Below are 20,657 nucleotides of genomic sequence, written 5' to 3'. Positions count from 1 at the left end.
TATGTCAGGCTTTGGAGTTTGAACTTGACTACTCACTATTTTATATGCATCCCTTGCTTTTTGACCTTTGTTCATACTCGTTTCTTCTCCTGGAATGCCACCCACCAAAATTACTATCTCTTTAAGGCTCAGTCACAAAATATGCCTTGATTATTCTAACTCTCATAACTGAGAATCATTGTTCTTTTTTGAAATTTTTATGTTTGTTTTTACAGTACAGGTGGCATTTTTTGCATCCTATACCAGTTTTTGATTGTCCGTGTTACCCTTTAATAGAACGTGAGAGACTTGAGGCCAGGCATTGTGCTTACACATCTTTCTGGTCCATGCAATGTCGGGCATTATGCTTTAGAGTAACCATGTTAAAACTGTTTAAAAACAATTACTGGAGATATAAAAAATACAAACAATGCAGAAAAAGTTCTAATTTATGGAACATTATTTTCGTTTATCTAGATAGTACTACTGACTGTCATGAATATATCTTTGTTCCTCATTCACATTTAAACATGTATATATTTTAATGGTGTACATTCAGAAAAGGAAACTTCCAGAAAAACAAGATTATTTTATTTAGCTTTTATCTAAGACAGGTAATTTGAAAAGGTAGCCAAAATATTCAGAAAGGTCACAGAATTCTTGAGAATTTTTGTTCTAAATGTATAATCAAAATTTCTATGTCTATGTAAACCAGACAGACTTTACTTTTAATAACAACTCATGTAAATTTTGGAAATTGTCCAGGAAAATGCTGGCTGTCCTAACAGCCAAGTTTTCCACCGATTTTCTGGCAGCAGTGAATGCTGAGAAATGAATGCAGGAATTGCTTTTATATTCTAAAGCTTCATCATCGTTTAAGCTAAACAAATGACAATCAAGCATACTTCCAGCAAGTACACTTTCCTCGTACTGACCTCAAGAAAATCATTCAGGAGGCAGCAACCGCATTTTTCTTTAGATTAAAAAGTCCTATTAGACTTGAGTTAATTAGTACAGTAATGAATATATCTAGCAATGCAACCATAAAATAATAAGTGTGTCAAAGATCATCAGATTTGCAAAACTCTGATCTGAGCTATACCGGGAGATGTGATTTTATGTTTTCAGAGGAATTCTAATACTTGTTCAGTGCCAGCATTAGATGAAGGAAGTTTGAGAATTCACTCCTTTTTTTAGACAAAAAGAGAAAAACAAAGAGAAATGCAAAAATCTGGAATTCCTGTGCATTTCACTTACCACTTTCAAGTATAAAACTTCAAGGTCTCAGCTACCGGTCTGTTGTGTCTAGAATTAATCTGTGAGGAGTCTGCTTAGAAAGTCGAGACTTGAGATGAAATCACTTTAATTTATAATGCAGGTTGGAGAGGAAATGGGAGAAGTACAAGGAAGGCCAGTTACATCAACAACATTTACGGAGGTTAGGCATGGCTCTGGAGAAAAAACAGCCAATGTCAGACCTTTGCTGTGCTGCCATGACATGACTGTGATGGTAGAACAAACTAGGGGCAGGCTGATGCACAATATTTGGCCTTACTTTTAATATACGTCAATTCCTTGGAAACTTAAAGAATAGAAGATGGTAAAACTATTGAGAAAGAGTGAGTTTTACTGTCTCAATAAAATCTTTCTCTTAGAGCTTCCTGTTGTCCTCAATTTCTTCTAGAAATTGATTTTTTTAAATTTTTAAAATATTTTATTTATTTATTCATGAGAGACACAGAGAGAAGCAGAGAGAGAAGTAGACTCCATGCAGGAAGCCCGATGTGGGAGTCAGTCCTGGGACTCCAGGATCACGCCCTGAGCCAAAGGCAGACAGACGCTCAACCGCTGAGCCACCCAGGTGTCCCTGATTTTTTTTTTAATTGCAGTATAAAGATCATCCAATTTGAATTTTCTTTCCAAGGTGTCGAACACCACCTACTTCAAATGTGCTATGTCTCCCAACCCTGAAGATGGTTGTATGAGATTACTTCACTCCTCATTATCTACTTCCCTAAAGTTAACACAAATGAAGAAGATTCGAGGATAGAATTAAATAAAGAAAACAATAGATAATAGAGATTCTCTGTGAGTCTTGGAATTTCATCAATTAAAATCCTGTGTGTTCTCTGAAGCAGGTGTGTCCATCAAGTTATCGCTCATCACTCAGTGGCCTTATTTGTCTACTTAGTCATTCGTTAAGAATTACTCAGTATCTACCTTTTAAAAGTGTAAAGGTAAGTTAAGACTGTGGAGATTTAAAAAAAAAAAAAAAGACTGTGGAGATTACAGTGAATGTTTTTGAAAAATATAAAGAAATGCCTCCTAAAAGGCATTTGAAGAATTGAGCTATATTATAGAAGAAAGCATTGAAGATATTCAGTTTTAACATTATTATTTTTAAAACACTACTTTTTCTACAAATGCAAGGTAGAGAATCCTAATGATTACATTTTAAACCCTCTGTATATGCAAATGACTTGTTGACTTACAATGTCTTTTTTTTTTAAGATTGTATTTATTTATTCATGAAAGACACACACACACAGAGAGAGAGAGAGAGAGAGAGAGAGAGAGAGGCAGAGACACAAGTAGAGGGCTCCATGCAAGGAGCCTGTCGTGGGACTTGATCCTGTGTCTCCAGGATCATGCCCTGGGCTGAAGGTGGTGCTAAGCCGCTGAGCCACCCAGGGTGCCCGACTTACAATGCCGAAATAGAACTGTAAATTATTTGACAAAAGATGTAATTCAAGATATCATTTTTGTTAGACGACTGTGAACACTTTAACACTACAAGGAAAGATTATCAGCAGAGACATTCAAAGGGAGGAAGAGAAGTAAGTTAGAGATCAAGTTTGGTTGTTCGGATCCTCCTACCCTTCTAAAGCAGGCTTTGGCTATAATGTTGTACACGTGTGTTTTATAAAGAAGCTCAGGATCAAATAATTTGGAAAAAGGATATCAAATTTACTTATTTTCTTATAGATTATGTAATGTGTTGTCCCTGCATCTCTACCGCTGAATATGGTTAAAAGTCCTGAAAGGACATCTAGCAAAAAGGTTCTCATGTTGAATAGTGATGTTTATTGTAATTTTTAAAAATGGCCTAGAAATAAATATTATTCTAGATTTTATTAGCACTCAAGGTAGGCACAAAAATCTCTTAAAGGCAGAAGAGACTTTCTAGAAAGATATAGTTGTTTAAATCATCTTAAACTTAACAATCAAATCACCTGATTGTGACTTTTTCAGGAGAGTCCCTTGGCCAGAGTCTCAGTGTCATTATTCCCAGGATGTGATTGACTTTCTGTTCTCTGTGAATGCTGCCCCTGGAGATAAGCAAGAGGGCAACCCTGGTGGTGGAACTCAGGAGAGATAGATAACCCTCTCTGCAAATATCGACATCGTTTGGAATTACTGACAATTGCCTTTGTACTTACATAATGGAATTATTGTAAGAAATGTTATCTTGGGAATTTTAATAGAAAGGATTATAACTTTAAAATCTGCATGAAATTTATTATGCATTATTATGAAATTATTTCTGAATTACCTAGGGAAATTTGGAATTATTTCTGAATCGCCCAGGGAAATTTGAAATAGGTCCTATGGGAATCCTCTTGCAAATCAATTTTACTCTTCAAGATGGGGGTGGGGCAGGAGTGGGGAAGAAGAGTTGAAATAGTGGTCAAATAAGTCATTCCCATGTAAGAAGTAGGACACTTAACAACTGTTATGTTTTAAAAACTAAAAGACATCCATCGCCATGGCAAAATGTTCTATGTATAAAACTCACATTGGAAAATCACTATGTCTTGATTGCATTCATCTACCCATCAGGGATTTATAACTGAGACATAAATATTTCATTGAATTTTTAATAAAACCTTAATGTGCATGATATACAGAGAGTACACTACTACTTGAAAGCCCTGATATATGGAAACTCCAGCAGTTTTGAGGTGGATCAATAAATTTCATGACTTTGTGTTATGAGGGTTTAGTATCATCTTGTCATTTACCATCCATTTCTTAAAAGAAAATAACTACAATTAGAGTCCTGGACTGTATTTTTGGTAAGAAACCAAATACCTCCCAGACACATCACTGAAGCTATCTGCAGTATCCAATATGCAATATGGATATGTCTGTTGGCTGACAAGTTTTTTGTTTGTTTGTGTGTGTGTGTGTGTGTGTGTGTGTGTTTAATTTCAGTTTTGCTAAGATGAAAAGCAGGGCAGTGGAATATAGCATACTCCTTTGGTATGTCATAAAACAAGATGGTAAATAGAGTCAGAGAATTTCAAGGAACTGGAATTTTTAGAGTATATTCAAGATGATGCGATGGGTCAGATTTTATGATACTGAGTAGCGAGATCCCACAAATTACAAGCTCCCTCATTAACTGTACGTGAGAAATAAAATCACAATGCTTCTAATGACTTCTACTGGAGAGTTATCTTATGATGAATTCAATCACCTGTAAAATAAGAGCCTTGAATTGGACTGTTTCTAAGTTCTTCTTCCAAAATACATTTTTCCTCATGTTTGCGCATAGAAACAATACATGAAATTTAAACCATAGTAGGCTTCAGAAGAGAGCTTTCAAATCCCTTGAGAGATTCTGTTTCATTTTTCTCTTTTAGTAGAAAGGCCTTGTGAACAGTATAAATTCATGGGCCAGGAGAAGTAGATGAGCTGATGTATCACTAAACTTTCCTTATAATGTCTATTTTTTAATTATTCAAAATTGAAGAGATTCTCTAGGATTCAGAATCTGGCTGGTCTATCAGTGGACTTATGTTTTAATGAGATTCTAAAAACTTCTATGCGATGCTCTTTGCCCTGTAAATTAGATAACATTGCAAAGTACTTCACTGAAAAATATAAATTATTTACATACTTCATTTATCTTGACCTAAATTACTAAATGCGTTTAGTATGTTTGCATAGATATTCATCCTCTTTTTTTTTTTTTTTTTTTGTAAAATGTCATACACTGAAGAGTAGCTAAACACACTTCTACACTTGCAGTCATTTTTTTGTCCTTTGAGTAATGGGTATTAATTCTCTGAGGTCACCCTGAATTATATAATATGACAAAAACACTTCCTGTATGTTGTGTCAACCTCAATCAGTTTACACACTCTATTGAAATCATTTTAGAGATTAACCAATTTTTATCATTAGATTTTATGCATTTTCCAGGAAATAAAATGTGGGACTGGCTCTTATTCAGTTTCAATAAGTTTTATTTTTGTATTTGTAAAATCTGGAGAATAACTGACATTTGAAGAAAGTAAACTGTTCAGATTAAAGCAATCACCAGATTTAAATACTATCAATCCAATTTTATTTTTAGATTATTCATCACATTATTTTTTTAAAAAGTCAATATAAGCTCTTTTTACTTGAGTATACTACTTCACCCTTGATTCCTTCTAATTCATTGTAAACCTCCTTAATGTAAGTCAGGAGGTGTTTTCTAGTGCTCTTAGAAAGAAAAGAGTAATCTTTTACTGGAAAAAAATTCATTTCTAACTTAATTATTCTCCTGAAGTAAGCTTTAAGTCTCTTTTTAAGTAAGGGTCATGTTCAGCTTTTCCTTCAGACTTTTTAAAGCTTAAGTTTCTTTATATGTATTGAGGGTGTGTTCTCTGGGGCAGAGAATGTGATAGTGAATTTAGGATTGATTGGAGAGCCTCAATTAAATGGGGGAAATGATTTCTTAAAATCATTCTCTGGCTTAGCACATGGTTGACACTTCATAACCTTTCAAGGTGTTAGAATATCGAATGGATGGTTATGCTCTAGAGATTTGAGTCTCTTGGTTAAGACACATGGTCCTGTGTATTTACATAGATAGCATTATTGTTGTTATCTTAGTTTTTATTTTCTTGATCGTACTTTGTATCTGTCTATAAAGATGGGACATACAGGGACACTGTTAAATATAGATTCTTCAGTATTCAACTCACACGAACATGGATATGAGTCAAATTTGGAGCTTTCAGACAGTAATTCTCAAGGTTGTGTGTATCACTATCATAGCTGGTCTCAGTTCTGTAATAGCCAAATCACACTAACTGACAATAGTTTGTATTATCTTCAGTAGGGCTTGGAGGAAAGGAGATTAAGTAATAATTATCTAGATTTTGGTCTCTGGAAACAAAGAAAAAAGATGAAGTAGACTTGTAGACTAATCAGGAGGCCAGGTGACAGTCAATGTTCTTCTATAAGGGACACAACCAAGATGACCAAGGGACTCTGTCATATTCAGAAGCACTGAGACTGGCAACTAGAAAAAGGATTTAATTTCCCAGGTAATATACACTCATTGTAAAGGAATGGGAGTTTGTTGAAAATGGGAGGAAAAAGGTGGTTTCAGAACTTGAAGAGAGATGGAGGAGTTAGGTAAAACTAAAGCAGGCTGCAAGGGTGGTAGGTGTTTGGAGGATAGTGTAGTGGTTATTTAACTCTAGTCATTTGGGCTTCACTCGCCAACTCCCTTTATGCATCCTGAAGAAAGAGATGAAACACTGGGGAGGGACTTACCAAGCAAAATGTACGCACTTGGTGAAGTCATTTCTTACTTATTTCCTCTATTCTTTGGCCTCATTTTTGCATCTTGAGGCTCAGCTCAGGCCTTTCTCCGTCTATTACCAGTCCCTCGTTCTTGGATCCTCTAACAGACAGTATTCTAACTTATTATTTTTTTTCTTTTTTCTTTTTTTTTTTTTTTATTTATTCATAAGAGACATACAGAGAGAAGCAGAGCCAGAAGGAAAAGCAGGCTCTCTGCAGGGAGACTGGTGAGTGATCACAACCTGAGCCAAAGGCAGGTGCTCAACCATTGAACCACCCAGTGCCCCTTCTTTTTTTTTTTTTTTTTTTTTTAAGTAGGCTCCACAGCTTGGAGCCCAACATGGCACTTGCACTAAAGACCCTGAGATCAAAACCTGGGCTAAGATCAAGAGTTGGATGCTACAAAAAAAAAAAAAAAAAAAAAAAAAAAGGAGTTGGATGCTTAACTGACTGAGTCACCCAGGCACCCTGAACTTAATTCTTATTTTTGCATTCATTTAAGATTTGTAGGGAAATTTTATCACATTGATTACAGAGAATCAGTTTTCAAAAACTACCAAGGTAAAACACTTAAAAATAAATCCTGACATTAGAAATTAAAGCCTTTCTTCATATAAAGGAAATTATAATTGACCTTGCAAGGATTAGTCATCACTAACTATTACTTCTCTTCCCTTTGCTCAATTGGCTTCATTGGCTTAAAAAAAATTCAGGAGTTGGATTCCTATTTTGAGATAAGTTTTTTTGTTTTTTCATTTGTTTGTTTTGGTCAATATGCTTCACAGATCATAGAATGATCGGGGCAGAGGACTTGTCTGTTTCTTCACCAACATACACACTTGCCCAGTGCTTACACATGGTAGAACTTGACATTAAAGGGTGCAAATGCTGAAGCCAGACCTCCTCAGTTGGCTTTGGCTCTGCCATCTTGTGACCTTGCGCGCCTAACATCTCTCTGTCTCAGAACAATGAGATACTGAGCATCTCATTAATAGTCTGGTACCAAAAGGGGATAATGATATAATAGTTCTTATTGTGAGAGTTCGAGGATTTAAACATGCAAAGCCCTTAGAAACCTCCCTGACATATAGTATCTTTATTTTTGTCGCTATTATTATTAATAGTAGTGGTGATGGTAGCACTTAATAACTAAGAAAGAGAGGGAAGACCAGTGTTTTCAAAGAAAAACAAAAAAACAAAAAACAAAAAAACAAAACAAAAAGACTCATAAGAATTGCATAAAATAACGTATAACACAAGGAGAAATTGTTAATCACCAATGACAAGGCTATTCAAGAATTAGTGTGGAGAATCTTTGTCCTTCTCTGTACACATAGCGCTTGAGAAAGTCTATGGCTTTACACCCACTTTGCCCCCCACCCCTAATATATCTAAACCCCTCCCTCTTCCTGACACACTCTCAAAAATGACTTAGAGCCTTGTCAAATATCCTTTACTTACGACTTCACCTCAGTCATTTCACCCACTCTCAAAGTATTGTCCTTATCATGCTCTGCTGCAGCTTTTCTCATGGTGATGTGTGGAATGCTAATATGAGATATTAATAGGTGTTTTGTTTTTTAAACGTTTTCATTTGCAAGTCTGGAAGACCGGACTTGACTCCTGAGGCTGTAAGAATTCTTGCATTCTTTAATGTGTTAAAGTACTTAGAGACTTTTATTGTAATTAAAGTAATAGTAGGTAGATTTCCCAAATTTGCTGTTGCCTGTATTAACCCTTTTTAATTCTTGAGAACATCATTTAATATCTCTTGGACAAGCACAAAATGTGGATCATTCCAATAATTTGATCACACGATTTCTGCTTTCCTCAAAGGAAAGTGACCTGTTTGTACCTTTTTGTACATCTATTTCACAACTAATGATGGAACTTTATAAATACTTTATTCAATAATGATTTTTAATTATATGCCAGACCAAGCATAAGGCACTGGGAATAACAAGACAAACGAAATATGACCCAAACCTAGTTGAACTTATTTCCTAAAGCTGTGCTTCTCATTAAAGTCTTCCTCAAAATATGCACTGTTTTAATCCTGTACTTCTGAGAGATTTATTCAGTGGATCGGCAGAAAGCAGTCATTTCTTGGGAGTTCATAGTCCACTTCCTGAGAATGACCCTTGTGTATCAATTAGGGATTTTTCTTTGTATAAGAAAGCAAAAACACAAGACACAAAATACAAGTGGCAAAACAAAAACCCAATACACAACAAAAAACCTCAACTTGCCTTATGCAAAAACAGAAAACTTAACCCAACAAATGGTTAAGCCTAGGTGATACAGGAACGATATTGGGGTTCAGAGCTGATGGCCAAGAAAGAATTCTTCAGACATCTTTGGTGTAAAGAGGTGATTTTATTAAACCATGGACCAGGACCCATTGGCAGAAAGAGCTGCACAGGGATCATGAGGAGTAGCCAGTTATGTACTTTCAGATTGGGAGGAGGTTAGGGAGGGCAGAAGTCTAAGAAATTTAGAAGCAAGCTTGAGAGGGCTTGCCATTGTTAGGAAATGGTCATTTATTACTGTCTAATAAAACCTGAGTTTTATATCAATGGGTCATATGCTTGGGGAATGCCTGCCAACCTGTGTCTTAGGGGATAGAGATAAAGGAAGTTTCCAAATAAATTTTTCTATGGTAAAGTAGATTTACAGGATCCTGGGGCTCAGATTAAGATTGCCTTTTGCCTTTAGCAAAGTACTAACATCGAGGCAGCTGAGTTCCTGGAAGAATGTCACTGTCTGTTTCAAGGAGTCATCGGTCGGCTGTAGGTAGTAAGAAGATTTAAGTTTTCCTTTGCCTTTGTTTCCCACATCATAGACATGGCTAGTTCAGAGTCCTCAAATAATGTTGAAATTGTCTCTCTCCCTCTGTTGACTATTTATTTTCTCTTTGTTGGCTTAATTCTTAGGCAGGGTCTCCCATCCTAGAAGCCCTAACCAGCTTTAGGTGTACATTCTTCTCAGTTGAGCAGAAGAGGAGAGAGAGCTTTTCTCTCCTAATGTTTCAGTGCAAGGCCTGGAATTAAGTTCCATTGATCTGGCTTTGGACACATGCCTGCCTGTGAAGCTGTTAGGTAGCTTCAAGCTCACTTCAACTATGATAGAGGAAGGATGAAGGAGTGGTTACTGTCCAAGGAAAACCAAGATGCTAATCTCCTACCCCTCAACTCAAAAGAAAAGAAAACAAAACAAAACAAAACAAAACAAAACAAAACAACAAAAAAAAAAAACAGAGAAGAAATGAAAAGGATGAATTGAATAAATGTCAAATCGGCAAATCCTACTCACATCCTTATCAGCTGGTATTTTAGATGGCCTGATGAATTAAATCTAGATGTAGTAAATGTTTTTATAAGATTATTTTGTATGTATATGAGAGGAATAATTTAAATGCACTTTTCAAATAGAGATAATACTTTGTCTTTTTCATTCCTTATATAAATTCTGTGTCAAGACCAAGACAAAAATTTTTTTTATTTAACAAAATACTTCTGTGTTTGAGCTGAATGATCACAATTTATACCCAAGTATTACAGCTGAATATTTTTTTTTTTAGAAAAGAGACACTGAGTGACCCAATGCAGACTGTTGGCAGCTTGTTTTTGTACTGTTTTTATTCACCTCCAGGGAAGTGGTTACAGACCACTGAGGAAATTACCATTTTTGGCTCATTATACTGAAGATGATATCAGAAAACAAAGTGGTGGTATGTTCAACTATACTTTTTTAAGGGAGTAGTGCATATGGGCAAGTAGGTCCCGACCCAACAAATAGAATAAAATCATTACTTTTTGCTTCATTTGATTCTGACAACTAGTCATGCATGTGGTGATTAGAACATGTTGATAGATTCTCGTATTTTGAATATCACAAAGCTATTAAAGTGGAAAGAATGCTATGTTACTAAGATTTCAGCCAGCACACATGTCCATGGGAAGACCCGATTCAGGAAAGTCACATGTATTAAAATTCGCTTATGATTTTGGATGAGGAAAAGAAAATTCAGGTTTAGTTCATTTTTGCAGTTATAACCTGCTGTCTTTGCTAAATTATTATTCACCTACTTCTGAAGGAAAACAACAACAAAAGCAAATGTGCACAAAATAGTTAAACACAAGTTCTCCTTCAAGACACACTGCCAAACTGTGTCTTATTTCTTTCACAAACTACTTGAAAATGCTACAAATGCCAAGTGCTGAATATACAGAAAATACTTCCATTGTTGCTTTCACTGTATTAGTTTACAATTTATATCCCAAAGGGTTGTGATTTTGTTGCTTGTGGGAGGAGCTGACTATCAGTACAGTACTGGAAAATAACATTAGAAATCAAATGTTTGCACTTAGGCATGGGAAAGGCATCTGAAAACAAAGTTTCCACTTTCAAAATGCAACAGTAGCAGAGACTAAGTTGAAATTTGCAAAGGAAATCAAGAATTACAGTAAATTAAGTGGTTGGGGAAAAAAAATCAATCCATATTTGCAGCTGATGCTATTTTGAAAATTCTACCAAATTAAGAAGTATTAAATGAACAGAGGGACAAGAAGAGAGAAGAGGTAGAGGGAAGGCATAAATGAAATATGCTTTACATTTCAAATAACAGGATCTCTTCCAGCTCTGGTTGAGATGACTTTAGCATTTTCCCCATGTTTCAACATCTAATCCTCAGTCTTGCTGGCTTAGAATCTTGTCCGAGTCCTAGAATAGATTGTATTCAGGCTGAATTATAATTAACACACACACAAAATTCTGCTACTACTACAAAATAACACCAAAAATACTGGAAAGATAGTTTAATAATTAACATACACATACCATACTTGTTCCTTTTCTCACCATTCCTTCTATGATCCCATGTCTCAGTCCTGCTCATCATGAATCTCATTGAATGATTTGCTTCCTTTGTCACCACCAACAGCCCACTCACAACTCTCTCTGACACAATCTTTTCTGTCTTGGCCACCACCTTAACACTTTTCTCATCCCTTGGGTTTACAGGTTAGATTTGATGTCTGTAGAAGTAGCCACGGCACTGACTCCATCTCTGGCCGGGCATCTTGTTGACACTCGTGTAATAATTGTCCCCAGGGCTACATATTCCAGGACCCTGGAGATTAATATGTGCCCTGGCTTGTTCTGGTCTTTCCTAAAGTGGTGCACAGTTAACGTCACTCTAGATAACTACCCTTTGACCTCACCACAAGGCTTCTCCCTCCATAAAACCTGTGGATTAAGGCCCAGAAGGGAAGGGTGGGGTGGAGAATCACCCTGTAGCTACTTGGATCCTTGTTTTTCCACCCATTTGCTCCTGTCAGTAAGTTACCTTGGATAAAACTCTAAGTGGTGTGGAGTGGCTTCCTTCGTTTTTCAGCCTCAGAGTGCCTTCTCAGCCTGGAGGACCCTTTACTGACCCTCCTCCACTTTCTAACTATCATTGAAGAAAATCCTTCACTTCCATTCCTGCCCCTCCCCCACCTCCACAAGCTTGGTTTATCATCACTGATTTGTGCTCCCAGGAACCCTGGTTCTATCACAATGGACTGCATTACTAGAAGTAATGTACTTGCTTCTTAATGATCTGATTCCCAAACTAAATTGGAAGCTCTGTGAGAGCAAGAAATCTGCCCATTATATCCATACTTGTATCTCCAGAAGCTAACGGAGCACCTGCAGTAATGTTAAATGAAGTAGTAAATGCATATAGTTAAAAAAAAAAAAGAAGAAGAAGAAGAAGAAGAAGAAGAAGAAGAAGAAGAAGAAAGAAAATTTCAAATGCAGAAGGGATTATTCATGGATTCCATTAAATTCAAGGCAAAACTAAGTCTTCTGGACTGAAATAACCTGAAATGTGGGTTTGTTCTCAGTATCACAGATCTATAACAAAACATCAGGACCTTCCCATCAGTCCTCGCTTTTTGGTAAAGGGAAGTGTGAAAAATCTAAAATTCATCCTGAGGAATTCTTCGGATGTGTTTTCCATCGTATGCTCTTCCGTGTCTCTCTTGACAGCAACTGCCATCTGCCCATCCCTTAGCTGCGCATGCACCAGACCAGTGGGCTGATGACCTCCTCTTCATTTGGGGAGAGAGTTTAGCTACTTTTATTATAATAGATATGCATTTAAATTATTCTATTTATTTTTAGCGGTGCTTTCAAACTGTGATTCCATAATTCTCAGCACTCACTCAATACGACAAGACCTAGACACCTTTCAGAAAGAAGAACGTATGATCGTATTTCTGTTTCTGTTATTTGGAGTGAGACTTAAGAATTTACAATTTCACCATTCATCCCTCAGAATGAGAGTTTGTCCTTTCTTCATTTAAGATCTTTCAGAGAAAAAAAATACTCCCTAAGTACAATGGGAGACGATACTTACATTGTAATACATTGCCTTGTTACTGGGAAATGAGACACAGATCTGAAGAGGCTTGAATTTTGCCCTGAAAGTAAAAGAGAGATACTTAATAAGTAATGCAGATTTCAATTTGTAGATTTTTTGGGCCCCCTCTGCCTATGAAGATCATAAAAACACAGAAGGGGTAGAACAGTGATAATACTTCATAGCATTAAGTAAATTTCACCTGTCAAATTAGCATTGTGGCTTGATAAGAATAGATGTGAAAGAAAGGACTGTATTTGATGATTAAAATCACACTATTATTTAGCTTTTATATAGCACTTTGGGAATAATAAGTATAACCTGGAAAGAAAAAGCACTGAGATTGCTTGGTTTCTTTAGCATGTGTGTGTGAGGAGGAGGAGGAGGAAAAGTAGGTAGAGTTGCGGCATTAAGTCCCTCAGACACCCAGTTTCCATTTGTTTTAATAGAGGAGGCAATGTAGTGAATGGACACTAGCATCTCAAACAAGATAATGCGCTATCAAACTGAAGAATGACTTTCATTTTTAAAATCAGCTTTATCAAATCCATTTAATGGTTTGTCATTGTCAGATTGTTGTCATCTCCTTTTGTTCACTCCAAGAGTCTAAAAATTCTATAATCGTGTGGGGCCAGAGCAGGGGATGACCAAAGACATGTAGGATAAAGTGATGAAAATGTAAGAAGACAACAAGAAAAACCTCAAGTTTTCATGTTTAAAAGGGTCAAATTAAATGCCAGTTTCCCCATTTGTTCTAGTTTTCCATCTGGGATATAGCACTGATAATGCTCTACTGGCTTCATGCATTATTAACTAATTAATTAGTTCCTACACTGTGAAATTCTTTGAAATTAAACCTGCCTATGTAAAAGAGCTAAATTTGCAGTTTAAAAGGATAAACCTCTCAGAGCCATTCTTGCATTTGCTTTCATTTTACTATAATTATAACTTTGACATATTTAAATTTGAAGGCACTTGCACAACAAGTGCTGCTATGAGAAATGTAAACGTGCATTTTAATGTGTCCTATTGGGGGAGATATTTTAAAATTAATAGACTTCAAGTTCTTACATTTTAAAGCGGTTCAAGAGGGGAGAATGAAAGTTATATATAGTAAAGTACAGCATTTATATGTAGATATATTTACTATATATATATATATATATATATATATATATAGTAAACAAACTGAAGTGGAGAACAAGCGGACACAATTTGTTTTGAATAGCCCTTATAGAGGCAGGTTATAACAAAACAAAGGCAAGATAGTGTGGAGTAGATTGTCATTAAGTACACATCCCTCTGATCCTTGACATATGAATGTATACATATAAACACACACACATAAAAGCATATGGTTCAGAAATCATCTGAAAATAAGACATCAGGGTTCCCTCTTTTATGTCGAGACTTGACTAAAGATCAGTTCCTTTCATCTCTCCTACTAGAGTTTTAGGACACTGTTACCAAGAATTTAATTATCAAATGTATAGTTATGAGTTTTAAAACAAAGGCAATAAATCTCTGCCTTTAGAGTTATGGGAAATATTTTATTCAGAAAGCCTGTTGTTTATATAAACTACTCTTCCTAATTAACTAAATAACCACAAGCCACATTAACAAAACCACAGCAATGCAGTAAAGAAAATCTGTGTTTCCAAGTGCCCTCAGGGTCATCTTCCAGACTTCTCCAAATCACTATAATTAAGAGGCAATTGACAACTCAACTCCTCATTGGCCATTTTTTGATTTGGAAAACTTATTGAAACAATTAACAGACCTAATATAAGAGGCAAATTTAAAGGGACTATATAAAAGCAACTCCACCAAAACCCTGTTTAAAAAGTTGGCATTTGTGTTATTAAAATAAGAAAGCTTATATTAAATTTTATAATCTTATGCATTTTTATTGTATAATTAAATATAACATTTCAAAGGAAATATCCTTTCTTCATCACTCATCACATTGTGGTCACATTAGGTAAACAGTTCCTTTTGATTTGTCAGCTCTTTATGGTTTATGGTTGTTGAGTACTCTATGGATTGAAATTATTTTCTCTGTATTTATATTGTTGAATTACAAATTGAGTATCTTTGCATATATAAAATCTATAACATTCAATTATTTATCCACAAGTACAGCACAAGTTTATTGGGCATCAGTTATATGCTAGGCATTTTTTTATGCTATTTCTCTGGGCTACAATATCAAATAAAGAAAAATCTCTGTCCTCAGAGTTGTTAAGGCTTAATTTGAGAGTAAAAAGAAAGAAATTCCTGTTTACAATTAAGCGTGGCAATTGCTTTAATACAGTTTTCTATAAATTGCACTGAGGCAGACTTCTAACTCCAACTAGGTGACTATGGAACACTTGTATTTAGTTTTGGGAAATAAGTAGGCATTATTTAATAAAGTAAAGATGGGGAAGAGAGGACTTTTTTGAGGTTCAGAATAAGAAGTAATGTCAAATAGGAAATTGCCAAACAACAAGTGACATTCTGTGTTAAGGAATAGCATTTCAATATTGTTCTAAAAGCTACCAGGAGTCACCGTAGGATTTAAAAATACCTAATGATAAGGTCCGATTTGAATGTTTAGAAAGTTCACTGTAGGAGCGGTGTGGAGGATGGATTGTAGTTGAGTCCACCCAGGAAGCATAAAGAAAAGCAGTTGGCACAGCTATAAGAATAACCCATCTGACAAGTAATGAGTTTTAAATTTAGGTATTAACAATGGGGAAGGAAAGAAAAGAGATGTGACAAATCACAGATAGGTAGATATAGATATACAAGTTTAAGGCATACAGAAATTTTGATTCAGAAATATGAACTTTGAGATATTTGCATAATTTCTGAAAAAAAAAGGCATCTGATTGTCATCTAGTTATATGAGGCTGCACTCAGAGCAAAGGTGTGCAGATATTAGCGTCAGCCAAGAAAGATGATGGATTCCAAGGGAACAGATGCATTTAATAGGTGAGTGACATCTCCTTGCAGGAGACTACAGAAAAGTAGTCAGACAAGTGGAAAGTGAAGTCAAATGCCAACAGAAGAGACCTTTTCATATAAAACCCAAAGAGGCAATTCCATACTTTTTTCCCAAGATACACTAATCCTAAATTTTACTTTTTCTCCTTTCTGTGATGATCCCACTAGCAAGAGTAGGCCTGAAAGTAGTAGACGTTAAAAACAAGAGAAAAATAGCTTGAAAATTCCATAACCTGGTAAATTAGCCCATAAAAATTAGGAGATGTTATGGTAAAAAGAACATCCCTAAAATATGTCAATCAATTTATTAGACACATACATATACATTGTGCTAGATTGATTCTAATACAAAATTATATATATATAATTTATATTTATATGTATGTAATACGACACTTAGATAGACTTGTCTTCCTGTGCAGTTAAATTCACAAAATTTCTTGCCTTTAGAACTATCTTTTTTTTAAATTTTTTTAAATTTATTTATTTATGATAGTCACACAGAGAGAGAGGGAGAGACACAGGCAGAGGGAGAAGCAGGCTCCATGCACCGGGAGCCCGACGTGGGATTCGAGCCCAGGTCTCCAGGATCGTGCCCTGGGCCAAAGGCAGGTGCCAAACCGCTGCGCCACCCAGGGATCCCCCTTTAGAACTATCTTGACTACACCTAGGTACACCTAAGAAAGTTGTCATTATAATCTCTCAAGAGGAAATGTCACCTAACATTTCGAAGATGTGACTTCCTTGATGAGGACTGTGCCCGGAGGTCACCTCTCAGATCCCTTCTGAGCCCAGGTCAGACCTTTCCCCTTCAGGAATAAAACTTAGGCCCCTAATGAATACATCATCCATGGATACTGACTGGCTGTAGGGAGAGAACCCTTCCTTCCCATCTTCTTCTTCCTTATGCCCCTGAACTACCTACATATGAGACATTTCCCCCCCAGATTTGTAAATGTTTTTCTTCTACTTTTTACCATAGAGAAACATATGGATGACCATAATAATTGCAAATGTGGAGAAATTACAAAGGTTCTAAGGACATACATATTCTTCAAAATGACTATTAACAAGAAAAGAATCCTTAGTATCCTTAATTCTCTGCCATTTTTATGCTACACTTTACACATATGAATCTTTTAAAGACTTTCTAAATACACCTATTTCTTTTCTCTGAGATCTTGTCACTCTTCTAAAGATGCTGTTGGGGAGATTTGCTCTGCTTTAGGGACAATAGAACTACAACTTGGAAAGAAGAAAATCCAAAAGACACCATGTCTTATAAAAACTCAAACCCTTATACTTGACTCTGCTCTGTTTTTTATTGGATTAACGTGACCTGTTCCCACTCTAATTTCCTATGAGTGAATAAGGGAAACCTTCTACTGTGGAAGATAACACCAATAAGAGACTTCACAAATCTCATAAGCCAATCTTTCTCATGAATAAATTAGGAAAAAATATCAATGGATTCTAATCCAACATACAAGGTTGGATGATAATTTATAAATCAATCAAAGTAATTCATCAAAAGGGAGAAAAATCATGTTTATATCAATATATGCATAAATATTATTTGATACAACTTAACCATTTATAACAAAAACTCATAGTAAGCAAGTAATAAAACGGAGGATAAGTAGTTTTTAAAAAGACTTTTTTAGCTAACTTCATACATAGTGGTAAAATGGTGAAAACTTTTATTATGAGATCAACAATGAGGCAAGCACATCCATAATTACTTCTTTTTTTTTTTGGACATACTGCAAGAGAGTAGCAAAAAAAGAAATCCTAAGAATTTGAAAGGAAGAACTAAAACAGTCATTATATTTGGATGACATTATTAGTAATGTACCAAATAGAAAAGAATATATTGTTTATCTTTAAATTTTTGAGCAGTCAAAATTTTCCTAAACAGAGAAAAAAAAAAAAAGCATGAAACAGAAAGGAAGAAAAAGTGGTGACTAGTTTAAAAACTTCTGTTCATCAAAAGACAATATTAAATGAATGAAAAAGTAAGCAACAGGTAGGAGGAGATATTTGCAACAAACGTTACAGTTCTCCTATCCAGAATATATAAAAGAACTCTAAAATTTTAGTCAAAATCAGACCAACTCAACCAGAAATAGACGAGAGAGAGAGAGAGAGAGAGAGAGGAGAGAGAGAGATACCTAGAGGAAGAAGGGCACTACACATAATATCCTTCTTCAAATTAGTCATCAGGAGAATGTAAATTAAAACCACCACAACTGGATACCAATACAACCTTGGAGTGGCTGGAGGTTGAGGGAGAGGGTAGCATAGCTACTGATGCTCTATTTTTATATACAGTGTGTGTACTAAAGTGTAATTGCTTTGTGAAAATATATAGAGCTACACACTTAGGATTTGTGCACTCTTATGTACATGTTATATATCAATAAACATTTTTCGGAAAGAGATACAACTGGAAAATTAAGGAGAAAGCATTGCTCTAGCCAAGATTTGGAATTGATTATAAGGAATGCATGTTGATAGGAAAGAGGGCCATTCTGCTGAAAGAGGATCTGGGTCTAGGTTACAGATGGTGAGCAAAGAACAGAAGCAGGAGCACCCTGGGGGACATCCCAGCCAGAAAGATCCACAAAGTACACATGAGGAAGGCAGAAACTCAGGACTGCTCGCTGTGGACAGGATTGCTATGTGGCATGCTGCATTTTAAGGAGGAAAATCTTGTACAGGAAAAAACAATTTAGTAGAGGAAAGGTGAACATTTTGACTTCCTGTTTAGGTTGTAATACCCAATGCATTCTAGTTTCCAGAGTGTTAGTACTCTGCTTTTACTTTTCACATGTTTGGGGGAGAAGGTCCAAAGAATAATCAGGCACTGGCAGGTAAGGGATGATATTTGACTATGTTTGTTCAGTTTTCTTCTTCTAAAACGATGCAGGCCTCAATTGATCTAGTTTTCTGTGGCACGTGTTTCCTCTCATTAGCTATGAAGATATGCTTGAATGTTTCTGTATAAAACAAACACGCAAAATTAGCTAACCAAATGACTGAGGTAGCTATTTTTTACAAGTGTTGACAGTTTATTAAAAACATTCTAAATGGAAACCAGCCATTACTGTCCTTCATTAATAAGACAGTTTCTACCAACCACAAGGCAATAATCCAAATGCTCCATTATGCACAAGATGCGGTTCTTTACAGCCTAAAATTTGCGTGTCTGCAAAATCATCCCCTAAGTCCTCCTGATATTCAAATCCTAAACAGGCTTAAAAAAACAGCTTTTAAAAATTTAAGAATACTTTATATTAGCCCCCAAATTTTACTTGCTTCTTTATTTGTGAATCCCTTTTACTCATTTTAAAATATTGGATTTTATCAAATAATCACAATAATCTGCTTTAAGGACTCTCATAGCTAACTGTCCTTGTAGCTGCTTATGATGCTTAATTGATCCTTAAAGCTGAGTTTGTGTTCCAGGAGAAAATCATTCACCCTACGACCACGTAAAACTAGCAAGCTGTATTGAGCAAATTTATTCAATTACCAAATATTTATTGATCTACGATGATAGATGATGATGATAGATAGATGATAAATGATAGATAGATAGATAGATAGATAGATAGATAGATACAAATATTTATTGATCACTTACCATATGCTAGGGACTGAGGCTACAACAGTCCCTTACTTCTGGCACAGTAACAGCATAATCATTTGTTAGGTTATTATTATAGCACCTTAATATGTACCATAGTTCTGGGCCCCAAATAGAAGCTCAATAAATGTTTATATATTTAAAGAATCTAAGGAAGTTAGGGGAAACCTAACAAGTTTTATGAAGAAATTTGCCAAAGGGGAAAAAAGAGACAAAGAAATCAGCATTGTGTGGTTTGCTATAGTCTTAAGTACTCCTCTAAAAAGAATGTCTTATTCATATATATGCTCTAGGAACTACATAAGTTAATTCAGAACTAGCATCATGTACACTTGATATTTAATTTAGCATAATTAAATTATATTCCTGAGATTTATACACACATATGGTGACTAGAATAATTCAATTGCACATGTGGTAAACAAACACTGAGAGGTCCATGAAATGGTAAGTTGTGTTTGTTATGACTGGATAACACGACCGAGGCATATGTCAAGAGCTGGGCATTCCTGGGTCACCGTGGCATGGTTCTGCCAGAGGATTTGACTGCAGCAAATCCAACCAACCATAAATTATGATGGACCTGACTGTACACAAATCTCTGGCTTTTGTTCTGTTAAACCTGGCTCACAATCCAGTGGTAAACAATTAAATAAATATACCACCTACCAACATAGCTGTGCAAACTCTTATAATTATACCACTGACCCGAAAGAGGGCAAATCTAAAGACATAATTGCCTTCATGCGATCTGTAGTCTGTCAAGAGAAGGAACACACATGGTCTACAAAAGAAAATGATTTAAACCAAAATGTCATCAGCACTGAGGCCTTTATATATTTTGTGGTATTTTTCACTGAAGCAGGAAGAGTATTCAATTTGTAACATATTGGTATGATTATCTTAAACTGAGCTGATCTTTGCTGAAGAAACCCTATTATGTTGCTCTTTCTTTGATTGTGAGGATTCCTCTATTCAGATAGGAAAAATCCATTTGAATCCTGTCTGTCAGATTTTAGTATATCTAGGGCAAACTATTCCTACACAATT

This window comes from Nyctereutes procyonoides, unplaced genomic scaffold (assembly GCF_905146905.1).
Source record: "Nyctereutes procyonoides isolate TBG_1078 unplaced genomic scaffold, NYPRO_anot_genome, whole genome shotgun sequence".
NCBI lineage: Eukaryota > Metazoa > Chordata > Mammalia > Carnivora > Canidae > Nyctereutes > Nyctereutes procyonoides.
This window is presented reverse-complemented; position numbering follows the sequence as displayed.